We start from the raw sequence: 17,425 nt of genomic DNA on the forward strand, positions 1-17,425 counted from the left end.
GCTGTTTTCGGGAGCTAGCTGGCTAGCTAGCAGTGTTGGTTACGTTACGTTGCGTTAGGAGAACGACAATAGCTGGCTAGCTAACCTAGAAAATCGCTCTAGACTACACAATTATCTTTGAAACAAAGACGGCTATGTAGCTAGCTACGATCAAACAAATCACACCGTTGGGACTGTAATGAAATTAAATGAAAATGTGATACTACCTGTGGAGCGAAGCGGAATGCGTCCGGAATGCGAAAGTTCTATTCAGTAGAACCGATTATGTCATCAATGATAGGATGACATAATCGGTGCAGTGGAAAGTCTACACATTATAGTTATCAGATTCACATGGAATTGTTGTGCAATGTAAATGTTTGAATATGAAATTATTTGGGAGGGGATGAAATGTGATTTTAGCTTCTAAAATGTGAGAATTGGGTTTTCATGAGTGAATTAGGCCCGACTCAGTGGCCCGCCCACGTGAAGAGACATTGGTTGTAAAGTATAAAACACGCCCTCCTCTCCCTTCCTATATAAAGCCTTGACGACAATATAACTTTCTGTTCCGGGTACATTAGGATGACGATCCAATGTCAGAAGGGTTCAGATAATAACTACAGAACGAAGCCAACCTCAGCGTGAACTTTGGTTACGAATGGTATGAACTTTGAACTCTTATTCACTACAGAATTGATACCTCCTAGCCGTTGAGTTAGCAACAGCAGCTGCAAACGTGGGCTAGGAAAGAACAGACAGAGTATCCCGTGTACCACACAACAAAGTCACTACAACGTTTCCCGTTCTCCACCAGAGACACTCTTCAAAGGACAAAGGACTCTGTTGGGTAATCTACCACCAACCTATTGAAGCGCAGCTCTGAGTAAATATTCATTGCATTTTCCTTTTCCAAATGAGCGCTAATTTAGAATGCATAAGATTCTGTATTTATTATAGAGACATCGCTTCTCCCTTTGTTCCTCAAGTCGTTCCGCTCTTTCACTCACACCCAACCCACTTTCTTTGTGTAACCAGCTGTCATATCAGTTCTGTCCACTAGGGACAATTTCATTTTATGACGTAATTTGTAATCAATGTATGGTTAATTTGGGTGAAGGAGAAATGGGGGAGGCTTGGGCAAGTTGCTGTGGGGGGTGCAGGGCTGTTGACCAGGGTAGGGATAGCCAGGTAGAAAGCATGGCCAGCGGTAGAAAAATGCTTATTGAAATTCTACATTTTCGTGGATTTATCAGTGGTGACAGTGTTTCCTAGCCTTAGTGTAGTGGGCAGCTGGGGGGAGGTGCTCTTATTCTCCATGGACTTTACAGTGTCTCAGAATTTTGGGAAGTTTGTGCTGCAGGATGCAAATTTCTGTTTGAAAAAGCTAACCTTTGCTTTCCTAACTGCCTGTGTATATTGGTTCCTAACTTCCCTGAAAAGTTGCAGATTGCGGGGCCTATTTAATTCTAATGCAGTACGACACAGGATGTTTTTGTGCTGGTCAAGGGCAGTCAAGTCTGGAGTGAACCAAACCAAACTCCCCAAAATTCTGAGACACTGTAAAGTCTGTTCTTAGTTCTACATTTTTTGAATGGGGCATGCTTATTTAAGTTGGTGAGGAAAGCACAATTAAAGAATAAGCAGGCATCTTCTACTGACGGAATGAGGTCAATATTTTTCCAGGATACCCGGGCCAAGTCGATTAGAAAGGCCTGCTCGTTGAAGTGGTTTAGGGAGCGTTTGACAGTGATGACGGGTGGTCGTTTGACCGCAGACCCATTACGGATGCAATTATTGTGAAGGTGTAGGCTATATTACGTGGATTTACTATACTTTTTAAAATGTAGATGTTCCAAAGGTCTGAATCAGTGGCTTGCAGGTTATGTGTGGAAGCCAGGAGATGCTACATGTGTTTATGTTAATTAACGGTAAATTACCATGAGACCGACAGTTATTTGCTTGACAATCAAATTCTGTGACAGCCACAGCCCTATTGGCTTCCGTCTGTCCGTCTGGCCACTCAACCATAAAGGCCTGATTGGTGGAGTGCTGCAGTGATGGTTGTCATTCTGGAAGGTTCTCCCATCTCCACAGAGGAACTCTGGAGCTATGTCAGAGTGACCATTGGGTTCTTGGTCACCTCCCTGACCAAGGCACATCTCCCCCGATTGCTCATTTTGTCCGGGGGGACAGCTCTTGGGAGAGTCTTGCTGGTTCCAAACTTCTTCCATTTAAGAATGATGGAGGCCACTGTGTTCCTGGGGACTTTCAATGCTGCTGAAATGTTTTGGTACCCTTCCCCAGATCTGTCTCTCGACACAATCCTGTCTCGGAGCTCTACGAACAATTCCTGGTTTGTACTGTCAACTGTGGGACCTTATATAGACAGGTGTTTGCCTTTCCAAATCATGTCCAATCAATTGAATTTACCACAGGTGGACTCCAATCAAGTTGTAGAAACCTCTCAAGGATGATGGAAACAGGATGCACCTGAGCTAAATTTCGAGTTTTGCAGGTTTTCGAGTCTCATAGCAAAGGGTCTGAATACTTACGTAAATAAGGTATTTCTGTTTTAAATTTTTATAAATTTGCTAACATTTCTAAAATGTTTGTCAAAATGTTTGTCACTTTGTCATTTATGGGGTATTGTGTGTAGATTGTTTTTATTTAATCCATTTTAGAATAAGGCTGTAACGTAACAACATGTGGAAAAAGGTAAGGGGTTTGAATACTTTCTGAAAGCACTTTATACTTCATATGCTTAGGATGCGATTGGTAAGAGATTTAAGTAAGAAGTACACTGTCTAAGAGAGGTTTAATACTGACTGAGTGATATACTTCTTGTCACTTCTTGACATTGACTACACTTCTTGACATTGACTGCCACATATCTGACTGTCACAAGTGCTGGGATTTTAAAATGGTGAACCTGGACTCTAAGATCATGTTTCTGTCTACATCTGCTCTTCTTCTGCTGTTTTGTTTTCCAGTCAGTTTCCTCACAGGGCTGTCACACTAAATGTAAGTCTACAGAATGTACAGCCGAGGACCCCAATGCCTCACCTCCTCTTGACTCCTCTAAAGCAGAAAGCCTCAGATGGGCTGTCATCAGACTCTCTTTGTGGGCCGACAGCCACACTCAAATCCTCTTTACAATAGCTGGACGCATGCCAAGTGAGAAGTACCTCTACTATGTCGCAGCCTCAGCCATACTGAGAATAGGTTACATGACGCCGGCTTCACCACTTTATCCCAGTTAGGTAGCATCAGTAACACACATGCACAGGTACGCACGGAGGCACACACACACGCAGGCACGCACACACACAACTCATCCTCCCCAAGTACCATCAGTACAGTCTGAGTACCAGTATCTTTAGTCGGCTAGGCCTAATATACTGTAGGTTAGCATACGATTGGTGAATTAATAGCCCAGCCTATGAATGAACTTCAAATTAACACATCTCTGTTTACACTGTTCCCTTCTAGTGCAATTCATGCTTCTCTGCTGGCATCTCCACTGGCCTCTCTCTTCCATCCCCTGTCTATTCATCTTATAGCCGTTGAACCAGTAGCCACACCCAGTGCTTTTTTAAATATTTGTTTTTAAATATTTTTTAATTTCACCTTTATTTAACCAGGTAGGCCAGTTGAGAACAAGTTCTCATTTACAACTGCGACCTGGCCAAGATAAAACAAAGCAATGCGACACAAACAACAACACAGAGTTACACATGGAATAAACAAGCGTACAGTCAACAATACAATAGAAAAAAAGAAAGTCTATATACAGTGTGTGCAAATGGTGTGAGGAGGTAGGGCAATAAATAGGCCATAGTAGCGAGGTAATTACAATTTAGCAAATTAACACTGGAGTGATAAATGAGCAGATGATAATGTGCAAGTAGAGATACTGGTGTGCAAAAGAGCAGAAAGGTAAATAAAAACAATATGGGGATAAGGTAGGTAGATTTGGTGGGCTATTTACAGATGGGCTACGTACAGCTGCAGCGATCGGTTAGCTGCTCAGAAAGCTGACGTTTAAAGTTGGTGAGGGATATAGAAGTCTCCAGCGATTTTTGCAATTCGTTCCAGTCACTGGCAGCGGCCAAAGGAGGTGTTGGCTTTGGGGATGACCAGTGAGATAAACCTGCTGGAGCGCGTGCTACAGGTGGGTGTTGTTATCGTGACCAGTGAGCTGAGATAAGGCTGAGTTTTACCTAGCATAGATTTATAGATGACCTGGAGCCAGTGAGTTTGGCGACGGATATGAAGCTAGGGCCAGCCAACTAGAGCATAGAGGTCGCAGTGGTGGGTGGTATAAGGTGCTTTAGTAACAAAACGGATAGCACTGTGATAGACTGCATCCAGTTTGCTGAGTTTGTTTGTATTGGAAGCTATTTTGTAGATGACATCGCTGAAGTCGAGGATCGGTAGGATAGTCAGTTTTACTAGGGTAAGTTTGGCGACGTGAGTGAAGGAGGCTTTGTTGCGAAATAGAAAGCCGATTCTAGATTTGATTTCCAGATTTGAGTCTGGAAGGAGACTTTACAGTCTAGCAAGACACCTAGATATTTGTAGTTGTCCACATATTCTAGGTCAGAACCGTCGAGGGTAGTGATGCTAGTCGGGCGGGTGCGGACAGGGAACGGTTGAAAAGCATGCTTTTGGTTGTCCCCGAAGTAGCAATATGTTTTGGTCACTTATTTTGAACATTTAAAAAATATTTAGATTCGGGAAAGAAGCACCATGCTCTTGGTTGCTGGATATAAAATAGGCTACAGCGTTCACAATGAACTGGCGGGGAAGTTTGATTTGTAAGAGCTTCTCTGGTATGATGTGATCACATTGGCTGGTGGTAAAAATGCAGGAATCCTCTGTTGTCCCTTGCCCAATGTTTATGTTAACAATGAAATGTTTTACATCAGAACACCCAATGTTAGAATGTTTCAAACAAAGTGTATGAATTAAGTTAACGTTTTCCTATCAGTCTAATTTGCATAAACATTGTGATTGGAGTATAGCTGTGAGCGTTATCGAATCAGGGTCAAATCCTCTGATCTCCTTGAGTTCATTAACGATAGAATGTTCATCTTTGAAGATTGCCAGAAGTCCAGTCTCTTTGGAAATGTCAAGGAGTGGCAAGGAGTGGAACGTTAGCTGAAGAGATTGCTACTCAGGCTACGATCAGTAAGAATCAGTCTCCAATGCTGCAGACTAAAAGCTGCATGTCATAACAACATGCTATCAGACTAAGGGAGAAAAACATACCCCACTAAACTCCGGGAGTGAAGGCACTATCTGTCACTGACAGTGAGTCTGGGAGCAAAGCGCTGTAGTCAGTCTCAGGTAGCAACAGTAACGAAACACACACACACACACTTACTGTCACAGTCATGGCTATTACTGTCAGTTTTATAGAAACCAGCCAGGTAGATGGTAGATGGGACAGGAGCGTAATCATAATCTGGACAGACAAGATGGAAATGGTCTCTGATGCCCCGCATGTCTGTCTGTGTGTCTCAGTCCATGTTCATAGATCTAGAAAACAATACAATGCATTTCTGAGAAAGGTATGGTAGCTACGAAGCGGAATGGATGTTCTCAGGCTAGACAAATTCTTACAGAAGCTTCAGGAACCAAATCAGAGACAGTGAGGTGCAGTACTTACGATGTACAAATACATTTAAACTCAGTTTTTCAAAATTCCCTGTCTTAGGGCAGTTAGGATCACCACTTTATTTTACGAATGTGAAATGTCAGAATAATAGTAGAGAGAATGATTTATTTCAGCTTTTATTTCTTTCATCACATTCCCAGTGGGTCAGAAGTTTACATACACTCAATTAGTATTTGGTAGCATTGCCTTTAAATGGTGTAACTTAGGTCAAACATTTCAGGTAGCCTTCCACAACCTTCCCACAATAAATTGGGTAAATGTTGGCCCATTCCTCCTGACAGGGTTGGTGTAACTGAGTCAGGTTTGTAAGCCTCCTTGCTTACACATTCTTTTTCAGTTCTGCCCACAAATGTTCTATCGGACTGAGGTCAGGGCTTTGTGATGGCCACTCCAATACCTTGACTTTGTTGTCCTTAAGCCATTTTGCCACAACGTTGGAAGTATGCTTGGGGTCATTGTCCATTTGAAAGACCCATGTGCGACCAAGCTTTAACGTCCTGACTGATGTCTTGAGATGTTGCTTCAATATATCCACGTCATTTTTCTTCCTCTCCTCACGCCATCTATTTTGTGAAATGTACCAGTCCCTCCTACAACAAAGCACCCCCACAACATGATGCTGCCACCCCTATGCTTCATGGTTGGGATGGTGATCTTCAGCCTGCAAGCCTCCCCCTTTTTCCTCCAAACATAACGATGGTCATTATGGCCAAACAGTTCTATTTTTGTTTCATCAGACCAGAGGACATTTCTCCAGAAAGTACGATCTTTGACCCCGTGTGAAGTTGCAAACCGTAGACTGGCTTTTTAATGGTGGTTTTGGAGCAGTGGCTTCTTCCTTGCTGAGCGGCCTTTCAGGTTATGTCGATATAGGACTTGTTTTACTGTGGATATAGATACTTCTGTACCTGTTTCCTCCAGCATCTTCACAAGGTCCTTTGCTGTTGTTCTGGGATTGATTTGCGCATTTCGCACCAAAGTACGTTCATCTCTAAGAGACAGAACGTGTCTCCTTCCTGAGCGGTATGACGGCTGCATGGTCCCATGGTGTTTATACTTGCGTACTATTGTTTGTACAGATGAACGTGGTACCTTCAGGTGTTTGGAAATTGCTCCCTAGAATGAACCAGACTTGTGGAGGTCTACAGTTTTTTTCTGAGTTTTTTTTCTGAGGTCTTGTCTGATTTCTTTTGATTTTCCTATGATGTCAAGCAAAGAGGCACTGAGTTTGAAGGTAAGTCTTGAAATACATCCACAGGTACACTTCCAATTGACACAAATTATATCAATTAGCCTATCAGAAGCTTCTAAAGCCATGACATAATTTTCTGGAATTTTCCAAGCTGTTTAAAGGCACAGTCAACTTAGTGTATGTAAACGTCTGACCCACTGGAATTGTGATACAGTGAATTATAAGTGAAATAATCTGTCTGTAAACAATTGTTGGAAAAATTACTTGTGTTAAGCACAAAGTAGATGTCCTAACCGACTTGCCAGAACTACAGTTTGTTAACAAGATATTTGTGGAGTGGTTGAAAAACTAGTTTTAATGACTCCAACCTAAGTGTATGTAAACTTCTGACTTCAACTGTATGTCATGCCATATCGAAAAGTATGACTGAATATTTGCTGCTGTTTTCTTAAATGAAGTGTCATCCTGAGAAGGGTAATTTAGCAAGCACACAAAAAGCTTCTTGCCAATTAGTGTGTGACCATGGTAACTGTTGTGTTGGTGAAAATCACAAGCTATTGAACTTGATGAAGCCATCCTGTGACTACCTTTAGCCTGTGACAAGTTCATGGGTAACACCTATAGGTTTCAGAGTGAGGGAAGTGTTTAAATATACTGAAATGTAAAACCCCTATCTAATGTGGTTGGATATGCAAAGTTTACTGGCTCCCATAGTTTTGGATTGATAATTAAGTACTGTTAAAAAAGACAACTCTCAGAGGAAGAGGAAATGACAGAGTGAGCATCGGTGTTGTTCAGTGGACCACTTCATGTTGCTTTTACTGGCTGTGTGATGCAGTATTCCTTCTACAGAGGAAAAATGGAAACATAAGGACCCTTGTGAACTTCCAGGGCTACTGGTCTACGTAAGTGATAATGCCAGAGAAGCCGGTGTTTGGAGGATATATTGGCACGGATGTTTTTTGGCCCGAGACGAAGTCTGTATGTTAATATTCTACATGTCAATATATACAGTATGTCATATAGTTTTTCTTTAGGCTACAATGGAGCTATGCAGCCCAGTATGAAATAACTACTGAATGGTAAACATTCCTGAGGTGACATTTAGCAGATCATAGAGAAATAATGAATACAATCACTTCCTTTTTCACATACACACACTAGATATTCATACTGTAGCTGTACACTGAGTGTACAGACTGACCAGGTGAATCCAGGTGAAAGCTATTATCCCTTACTGATGTGACTTGTTAAATCCACTTCAAACAGTGTAGATGAACTGGAGGAGACAGGTTAAAGAAGGATTTTTAAGCTTTGAGACAATTGAGACATGGATTGTGTGTGTTTGCCATTCAGAAGGTGAATGGGCAAGATAGTATGGTAGAACTGTAGGTTCCAGGTGCACCGGTTTTTGTCAAGAACTGCAACACTGCTGGGTTTTTCACGCTCAACAGTTTCCCGTTTGTATCAAGTATTGTCCACCACCTAGGGGGCATCCAGCCAATTTGACACATTGGGAAGCATTGGAATCAACATGGGCCAACATCCCTGTGGAACGCGAGTCTATGCGCCTATAAATTGACGCTGTTCTGAGGGCAAGGGGGGGGGGTTTGTAGACTCAGTGTATAGCTGATATTAAACTGTTTATGTATTTAAAGTTGCTAGTAGCAGGTTTTTAATTAGAAGCTATTTATTTTCTCAGGGTGCAGATAAAGTCTAATTACGGTGAGATACCAAGCAGATTATTTCTGCCGCTCTTTCATATTTCCGTCACTTGTAATAATATTTCTGGGGCCTTATTAGGAAAGAGAATGGTTCCGTTAATAGATTGGAGGCTCTTAGGCCCTGGTCAAAAGTAGTGCACTATATTGGGAATAGGGTGCCATTTGGAATGCATTCAGAGTGATAAATCATTACAGTCAGCCAAACCCAATATATTATGGCTTAATCTGCTTATAAGAGCCTGCAGAGGACGATCTTGAAGCACAGCAAGGTCCCTTACCTTCCCCCCTACCATATACCCCTCTGGATCACAAACGGAACATATCAACATATCATCAAAACTCTAGTCCAAAAGGCCATTAGGCAGACTCTGGGAGGTTTATGCTAATAACAGATACACCCACATGATTGCAAGTGATTGATTCATAATGATGTATTACTATATGTTAAGTATTGAAATTGATTGCAGCTTTGGTCAAGAGAGTATTTGCATAAGAAGGACCAAAAACATGAAGATCCTCCAGGCTCTTATCATCACTGTGTATCTAAACCGGGGTGATGAGATGGTTGGGTAATGGTTGGCTAATGTTTGCTCTGTGAGATATGAATGCTTTGCCCAGGGAGGGAAACTAGAGAATGGTCAGGGAGGGGATCAAAGGAAGGAGAGAGAGAGAGTCTTTCTAGTTAAGGCTAGTTAATATAGGTTGACATTTACAGGGGAAAATGCGTATTGTATTCTAATTGAATGTCTCTCTCTCTTTGTCACTGTCTCTCTCTCTCCCCTTCGCTCCCACTTATCCACCTCCCTCCCTCCTCATCTGGCCCTCTCTATCTCTCTAACACATTAAGATTCAGAGTGCAGCCTCCACTTATCCTTCAAGTGAAAAAAGATTGTTGGGAAACAATTGGCTGTAATGACTAGCCGGGTCACCAGTGAATTCAGTCTTAATGAAAGCTGATGCCTTCTATACTGCCGATGGAACAGGAATGGGAAACATGCCTGGAAATGTTATGTCCATAGAGAACACACAACAGTAAACCTCCTAACACTGATCCTATTGTTCACCACTGGAGCAGGTCCAGAAATGCATAATGATATGACATCATACTGAGCACTGAACACTGTAATTATCCCAAACAGAGATTGAATGTGTCTCAGTGAAGACGACATTTTTTATTTGTCACCCTGTCTCTTAGGACCCTTGTATCCAGATGTCTGAAGATGGCTTCAGTGCAAAGATATCAAGGTGTCTCGTGATGTAATTTCTTATACAGATAGTTATGGAGACAGATTACGGTCCTGCATGGTCTCAATCTAGCTTGGTCCCAGATCTGTTTGTGCTGTTTTGGCAAATCATATGGTCATTGAAGTTGGCTTTACACAAAAAGATCTAGGACCACTCAGTTCAATTGACTAAAGGTGATAAATGTCATCCTGTTATGATTCACAGTTGTAGGTGGTTCAACATTTTCCTCTTAGAATAGGTTAGTAAAGTGATCATAGCTTCCACACACATAGCAGGCTAGCCTGAGGCCATGAGATCCACAGACAAGTCTATCAGATATGCAGCCCCACACCTTCCTCTGTCACACACACAGTAGGTGGAGCTTTGAGGTGTGAGTTGTCCATGAAGAACACTCACCTAACATAACATCACCCATGCATGACTCAATGTAAACCTATACCATGATTTTGCCTCACAATTTGAACTGATTGAACTTATGTGTTGATTGAACACATCCACTTGTGATGAGCTACACAGCAGGCTAGCCTGTGGACAAGACTATATCAGTGTTGTAGTCTCAGATACAATCCCTGTCAATGACGTTTTGTAAATGACATGTATGGTTTCGTCCCAAATAGTGCAAGTGGCATAATAGACTCATCAAAGGGTATCTCCCTGAACTTTTTAGACCCTTTTAAGTAATTTTACATTACTAATTCAACTCATGTGTTGATGGAATAGGTCCTAGGGTTCGTCCCAAATGGCTCCACTATGTTGTAATAGGGTGCCATTTGGTATGCAGCCCTGATCGCCCATGTAGTTCATATCTGATGTGCTGCACGGCCAAGGTCTGACCTACCTGTGGCAGAATACATTAGTTGAGCTGTCCTTCTCTCTCACAACACCACCCTGACCCTGGCCTGAGCCCAACACACTCAATTACACCACCCCAGCAAATAGCTTTAGCTATGTATTAGGATCACTTGGGGGCAATTGGTCCACAGCCAGTCAGTCAGTCAGCGGTGTTGAGGTGTTCCCGTGCTTTACTATAGAAATTATACCCCCTGATCTGACTCCTTGCCTGGGGAATGGGACAACGGCAGTGTTGCATCCTAAATGGAACCCTATTGCCAATGTAGTGCACTACTTTTGACCTGGGTCCTATGGGGAAATAGGGTGCCATTTGGGACACAGTATGAGTATGCTTGGGGAATAGGATGCCATTTGAGACACAAAATGAGTATGCTTGGGGAATAGGGTGCCATCTATGCATCCATCTTTATCCTGTACATCATCATTATTAAAGTTGACTGTTGGTGAACTGACTTACATTTTAAATGTTTTGAATACAATTACACTTTGCAAACTCTGATTGGTTTTGTGCTGATGTTTATTTTTTTGTGCTGGTTTTTATATTTGCTAAACTGCTGTAAGACACTCTGCTCAAACTGTACTGGAATGACAGATGGTGGAAGGACTTTTTAAGCTTGAGGTAAATTGCTGTTACCAAGTTATTGCCAGTAACTTCATTGCTGGGTGGACAATTATTGACCATTACAATATATTGTCCATTAGTTGTGTAAGCAATATCACTTCAAAGGCTTATAAAGATGACATATATCAGGTATGAAGTTAAGACCCAGATGCAGACCGTGTCGAAGTAACAATGTTTATTACAGCCAGCAACAGGGGCACAGGGACAGGATGGCAGGCAGGCTCAGGGTCAGGTCAGGTAGAGGTTGGTAATCCAGAGGTGGGGCAAAGGTACAGGACGGCAGGCAGGCTCAGGGTCAGGGGCAGGCAGAGTGGTCAGGCGGGTGAGTACAGGGTCGGGACAGGCAAGGGTCAAAAACCAGGAGGACGAGAAAAGAGAGACGGGAAAAGCAGGAGCTGAAACACAAAAACGCTGGTTGGCTTGACACATAAGACGAACAGGCAACAGACAAACAGAGAACACAGGTATAAATACACAGGGGATAATATGGAAGATGGGTGACACCTGGAGGGGGTGGAGACAATCACAAAGACAGGTGAAACAGATCAGGGTGTGACAGTACCCCTCCTCTTGGGGCACCACCTGGCGTCCTACCTGGTTGACTGGGGTGCCGGTGGTGGAAGTCAGAGATGAGGGCTGGGTCCAGGATGTCTCTAGCAGGGACCCAGCACCTCTTCTCCGGGCCATAACCCTCCAAGGACACGGGGCAACAGAAGGCGGATAGCAGATGGGCTAATGATCTTGGAGATGGGGAAAGGGCCAATAAACCATGAGGACAGTCTGCGAGACTCCACTCAGAGGGGCAGATCCCAGGTAGACAGCCATACCTTCTGCCCGAGACGATACCGGGGAGCTGGGGTCCGATGGCGATCCACTTGTCGTCGATACCTGGAGGTGGTCTTGACGAGGGCCGACCGGGCTCTCCTCCAGGCACGACGACAGCAGCAGACAAACATCTGGGCAGATGGAATGCCGACCTCCTCATCCTGCTCAGGGAACACTTAAAGGGAGATAGGCCAGTTGCAGAGAAGTGAAGGGTGTTGTGGGCACATTCAACCCACACAAGGGGCTGGCTCCAGGTGGTGGGTTTGGCGAAGTCCAGGCAGCGCACGGTAGTTTCGAGGTCCTGGTTGGATCGCTCCAACTGGCCATTGGACTGGGGGTGGAACCCGGAGGACAGACTGGCCAACAACCCAATGACAGTGCAGAATGCCTTCCAGAACTGGGACGAGAACTGAGGACCCCGGTTGGAGACAATGTCCATGGGCAGTCCATGGATCCGGAAGACGTGCTGCACCAAGAGCTGGGCTGTCTCTTTGACAGAGTGTAATTTCGTATCCGCACCAGGTGGTAGGTGTTTCTAAATCCAACTTGGAAAACAGAGTGGCCCGAAGGCTGAGGAGATGAGTGGTAGCGGGTAACGGATCTTAACTCTAATGTCCCCGGTAGTCAATGCACTGGTGCAGGGTCTTGTCCTTTTTCTCAATGAAGAGAACCCTGTGCCGGCGAGAGAGGAAGAGAGATGGGTAACGATGGGTGTCAGTTGTCTGTGTGTGCAGAGGGTCCCTGGTTCGAGCCAGGGGTCGGGGCGAGGGGACGGATGAAAGTTAAACTGTTACACTAGGGAGAAGGTCAGCCCCGCAGTCATAGGGTCGATGCAGTGGAAGTGACATGGCCCGTGCCTTGCTGGGCCCTGGTACTCCGCGGGAATGACGGAGAGGTCCGGGGCACCGTCCGAGCTCTCGGGAAGACGTTGTGCTGACTTCAGTCAATGGGCATGGCAGAACGGGTTCCAGCCCATGATGGCACCAGTAGACCAGTTTATGAGGGGATTATGTTGTTGGAGCCAGGATAATCCCAATACCATGGGAATCAGAGGTGACTTGATGGCAAGGAACTGGATAGCCTTGCTGTGATTCCCAGACACCTGTAGGTTGATGGGAGTGGTGTTGTGGTGAATCAGCCTATAGAGCGCCCATCCAGCACTCTGACATCCATGGGAATGGAAAGTTGAAGAGTGAGGATGTTTAGCTCGGATGCCAGTGTAGCGTCCAAGAAGCTCTTATCAGCCCCAGAGTCATTGAGAACCTGTAGAGATTTGCACTTGTCTCCCCACAGCAGAATGGCATGAAAAGGGGTGCAAGCTGGGGAATCAGGAACATTCTCCAAATGGCCCACCAGAGTACTTGCTCCTACCGGTGAGCCTAGCTTCTTTAAAGGACAAAAGGACACGAAATGACCAAGATACCCGCAATACAGACAACTCTTCGTGTCAATCCTGTATTGCCATTCCGCTGGCAACAGCCCAGCTCTGCCTGGTTGCATAGGCTCAGGATTGGTGACTTGGCCCTCTTCGGCAGCCTTCGGGGCAGGACGGGAAGCTTCGGATCCTCTCGGCAACAAGACCTTCGGGAGCTTCCGGGATAACTCGGAGGCAAGGTGGGATCCTCGGGCGTACGAACAAAATCAAAATTCCTCTCCCTTCGTTGTTCCCGTATTCTCCCATCGATACGGATGGTCAATGCGAGAGGGAATCCAGCTCCGTAGGTGACTCCCAGGCTGCAAGCTCGTCCTTGACCTCCTCCGAGACACCATGTAGGAACATATCGAACAGTGCCTCTTGATTCCAAGCACTCTCCGCTGCTAACGTGCGGAAATCCACCGCATAATCAGCTACACTGCCGGAATCCTGCCAAAGCTGAATTAGCTTCCGGGCGGCCTCTCGCCCGGTGAACAGGGCATCAAAGACCTTCCTCACTTCTACCACGAACCCCTCCAGACTAGCGCATATTGCTAGTCTGTTGCTCCCACATGGCAGTAGCCCAGGTGAGAGCCCTCCCAGACATAAGCTTTATGAGGTAGGATATCTTGAAGCAATCCAAGGGAAAGGAGGAGGGCTGAAGCTCGAAAAAGAGGGCACACTGAGCTAGGAATGCCCGATAGGTGCTCGGCTCTCCATTGAAGCATTCCGGAGGAGGTAAGTGGGTCTTTGGAGAAGGTGGACTGACGGATGAGACGGCACTGCTATCAGCTGAGTCGCTGAGGAGCTGTGGGGTTACCACCGTGGTAGGCGGCCGCCGAGACAACCCGTGGAATTTCTCCAGCAAACTGTTCAACGCCCGGTCATGGCGTTCAGCCAACGTTTGGACCCCCTCCACAAGGCCATGAAGCAATTCCTTGTGCATACCAATAGTGGCTCTCTGGGTGGATATGGTGTTGCTTAGCTGGCCCGGGACTGCTGAGTCAGTCATGGCCAGTTCATACTATCAGGTATGAAGGTAAGGCCCGGATGCAGACTGTGTCGAAGTAACAATGTTTATTACAGCAACAGGGGCAAAGGATCAGGACAGCAGGCAGGTGCAGGGTCAGGCAGAGGTCGGTAATCCAGAGGTGGGGCAAAGGTACAGGAGGCTCAGGGTCAGGGGCAGGCAGAGTGGTCAGGCGGGTGGGTACAAGGTCAGGACAGGCAAGGGTCAAAAACCAGCAGGATGAGAAAAGAGAGACTGGGGAAAACCAGGAGCTGAAACATAAAAACACTGGTTGGCTTGACAAACAAGACGAACTGGCAACAGATAAACAGAGAACAGAAATACATGGAGGATAATGTGGAAGATGAGCGACACCTGGAGTGTGGTGAAAGATAGGTGAAACAGCATAAGGATTGCCTAGTATATAATATGCATATGCTTTCAGCTCAACTAACATCTTGTCTTCAGTACAACAGAAAGAGAGCATGGGAGCAACTGCCATTAAAACTTTTGGATTTCCAGACATTGGCTTGGTCACATAACTTAACCCTTTTCATTGGTTGATACGCCTCATAACGTCAGTTGAATTTCAAAAACCGCGACAGCTTTGTTAGGGAAAGTAAGGGTCTGTAGCTATAGAAACCAACCCAACCAACATATCACGATTGCAGTGTGCAGTTCCTGTGCTCTTTGAAACAGCCCTACTGGCGACAGAAGACTCTTTAAGAAGCAACCCTGCAGAATAATAAGAGACAGTTCCGTTGTTATAAACAGCATATTAATGCTCTCTTGTTGAGGGAAGATCAGCACTAGCCTGGTATATGTGACTCACAGCGCAGGAAGAGCTGTGACCACACCAGTGGTGACCCTCATTCAGGGCAGGTTGAGACCCATATTTTTAGAAAAGATAAATAAATACAAAAATATATTTCTTTTGGGGGGGGGGGGGGGGGGCTTGCCTGTATTGTATGTTGTTTTGGCATTAATACGAGTCACATATCAGTTTGCAAACAATCTAAAAAAGATCTATATATATCATTGAGTTAATGAAGCCGCATACACACATGGTCTCTTTTGTTTTCTTGAGTAAGGCAGCTCCAAAATGCAGGTGTTTCAGCCTAGCTCAGTGCTTTCTGTGGTGGTGGGGCAAGACAGCAGAAAATAGGAGTGTTGCGCCGTGATTGGCTAAGTGTTCTGTCACTCATGGGGAAAATATGTCACCAGTCATTAGTAAGGGTAGACATCAAAAATGCTCTGGGTCTTGCCATATAGGCTGCATTTCAAACACTTAACAAACAAACCCTCTCCCCTCAGCCCTCAAATTAAGTGGACACTTCTGATGATGTATCAGGACGTCTGACAAGTATACACGTGCAGGGCAAGGGGGAGGAAGGAAGAAAGAAAGGATTTTGAAATGGTCCGCCCTTCCCTGGAAAATCGTCAATCGTTCATCGCGTGATGATTGTGTTTTCAGCCACCGGTAGCTTGTGGGTGCTCTATATGTGCTACAGTCAATTGCGTGTTTACATACATTAAATATAGAATTATTAATATATTCCTACTGTATGATAGCTAGCAAATTAATTAGCTAAATAACAGCCTGCCTAGCTGGAACTTCTAAAGAAGGAACATGTTTTATTTCTATATTTTCCAAAAGCTGACCAAACAAAAACATCATTATTTGGGTTTGTGCCGTTATGTGCATTTAGTAGCACAATTTATAACTTATTTACATTTTTTTTACTTACACTTGTCTGTTGACTTCATATTGATGTTGAGGTTTTAAGTTTTGGCTGACTTTTCTAAGCAGATGTACAATCATCGTGAATTTAATCATGGTGCGTTTCAGGCCCCGAAGTGAACATAATTGTTTACTCGAAAACTCCATTAAAAATGAGGGCTGAGGGGCTTACGTTGTAAACGTCCCTTGCTTGGCTGATCATTTGGACCGATGACAAATATGGCCATGAGGATTCTCCCAAGGTCATAAGGCGAGGGTAAGTGGACGAGAGTGTGTCTGTAATGACTTTGAAACACAGCCATAGTTACATTAGTAGTGCCCTTCCATGAAGGCTAAAGGCAATTGGCCACAGATAAAATTACATCAAATCACATTATATGTAGCTTTGATTGGACTGATCATGTCAACATCTTACTTTCTAAATCTTAGCTAGCAGTCATCATCATGAATCAAGTCGACAATCTGCTGGCAAATCGTTTTTAATCCTCGTCATATGAAGATAAAAAATAATAAAGATAAATGATAGATAAAACATATCGGTGCTCATCGGCTATTGGACATAAACATTACACAGCAAGTTGGAAATCGCAAATTCAACATTGAGTGGTTCGGAAGGAATCACTGACAGTGGCTAAGCACAAGCATTGCAAATGGAAAGTTGGGATTAAATGGGTTCAGACTGGGAAAAAACATTTTGAACAGTCATCCAACTCAGAATTGTAAATCTTTCACTTTCTCTTTCTTTGATGACACAATTTGCCCACAAAGGACCGCCGCACCACCTTCCTGTTCATATGAGCACATCACAACAAGATGAGTCCAGGAATGGCTTAAATGCTGCTGCATTAATGATGTAATATGCGAGAGAGAAACAGTTGAAGTCAGAAGTTTACATACACCTCAGCCAAATACATTTAAACTCAGTTTTTCCCAATTCCTGACATTTAAACCGAGTAAAACTTCCCTGTTTTAGGTCAGGTAGGATCACCACTTTATTTTAAGAATGTGAAATGTCAGAATAATTTCAGCTTTTATTTCTTTCATCACATTTCCAGTGGGTCAGAAGTTTACATACACTCAATTCTTATTTGGTAGCATTGCCTTTAAATTGTTTAAATTGGGTCAAATGTTTCGAGAAG

Source organism: Oncorhynchus nerka, linkage group LG24 (assembly GCF_034236695.1).
Source record: "Oncorhynchus nerka isolate Pitt River linkage group LG24, Oner_Uvic_2.0, whole genome shotgun sequence".
Lineage (NCBI taxonomy): Eukaryota > Metazoa > Chordata > Actinopteri > Salmoniformes > Salmonidae > Oncorhynchus > Oncorhynchus nerka.